Raw genomic sequence first — 1,405 nt, 5'->3', positions numbered from 1 at the left:
TTTGAGATGGCTAGGTTGGCACAGGATAGAACAGCATTTAGAGCTCTTGTACATAGGGTTGCTATGAGTCGCAAGCGACTCAATGGCACATAACAACAGCAACAACAATTAATAAATTGCTTTGTCTGAATATGAAAGTTGGACAACAAACAAAGAAAACTGGAGAAGAAGAGGTGACTTTGAATGGTGTTGGTTAAAAGTATTTAATGAACTACAAAACCAAAAAAATAAATCTGTGTTGGAGGACCTGTAACTAAGATAGGGTTCTCCTGAAAAGTGAGAATGGTAAAACATCATCTCACATACTTTGGACATGTTGTCACATTCAGTTCAAAGGACCAGTCATTGGAAAAAGATAACATTGGAGCATCAGAGAAAGAGAAGAAGACCCTCAACAAGATGGATTGACACAGTGGCTATAGCAATGAGGTTGAGCAGGGACGAGACAGGGAGAATGCTGCAGGATAGAATAAGGTTCAGATCTGTTGTTCACAGAGTTGCTATAAGTACTAGTCAACTTGACTACTAACAACAACTGGTGGAGTGGAAATAAGATAGGTAGTCCCTACAACTGTGTCACGACAGTATGGTCAAAAGATAGAACAGATTAAATAAGAATTTATAAGTGGTGTCAACTCAACTAATTGGCATTAAGTTGGAACCAACTCATAGATGATGCTTCACTAGGTTTTTAAGAGCCTGTAAATTGCAAAGCAGGAGATTTCACAGCTTCCTCCCTCAGAGCCACTGATAGATTTGAACTGCCAAGTTAGAAGCACAACATCCTATACATTAAGCCACCTAAGGAGACTCCAACTCACAATGACCCTGTCAAAAATAGATCTGAACCTTGCCCTGCTCTCACCATGCTCACAATCTCTGACGTGCTCAAGCCTATTGCTACACTCACTGTGTCTTTCCATCCTGCAGAGGGTCTTCCTCTCTTTCTCTAATCAAAGCCTGTAGTCTTTGAACTACTGCAGCAAGTGCTTCAAGTCCTCTTCATTTTCAGCAAAGTTGTGTCATCTGTATATTGGAGGTTGTTGATGAGTCTTTCTTTAACCCTGATGCCACATTTTTCTCTGTATAGTGCAGTCTCTTGAACAAGTTGCTCAGCATACAGATTTAATAAGTATATGGATTGAGGCTCAATGTCAAGAAGACAAAGATTCTCACCACTGGACCAATTGGCAGCATCAGGATGGATGGTGAAAGAGATTGAGATTGTAAACAGCTTTAGTTTGCTTGGCTTCACAGTCAACAGTCTTGGCACCAGCAGCCAGGAAATTAAAAGGCGCATTGCCATGGGAAAGTCTGCTGTTAGGGTACTTTGCTCTCTCAAGTACTGAAGAGCAATGGTGTCTCTCTGGAGACTAAGGTGCGTCTGATACAGACCATGGTCTTC

The sequence above is a fragment of the Elephantulus edwardii genome, unplaced genomic scaffold, assembly GCF_000299155.1.
Source record: "Elephantulus edwardii isolate Elephantulus edwardi_28Jun2011 unplaced genomic scaffold, EleEdw1.0 scaffold00099, whole genome shotgun sequence".
NCBI lineage: Eukaryota > Metazoa > Chordata > Mammalia > Macroscelidea > Macroscelididae > Elephantulus > Elephantulus edwardii.
The sequence above is the reverse complement of the archived record's forward strand: the minus strand, read 5'-3'. Positions refer to the sequence as shown.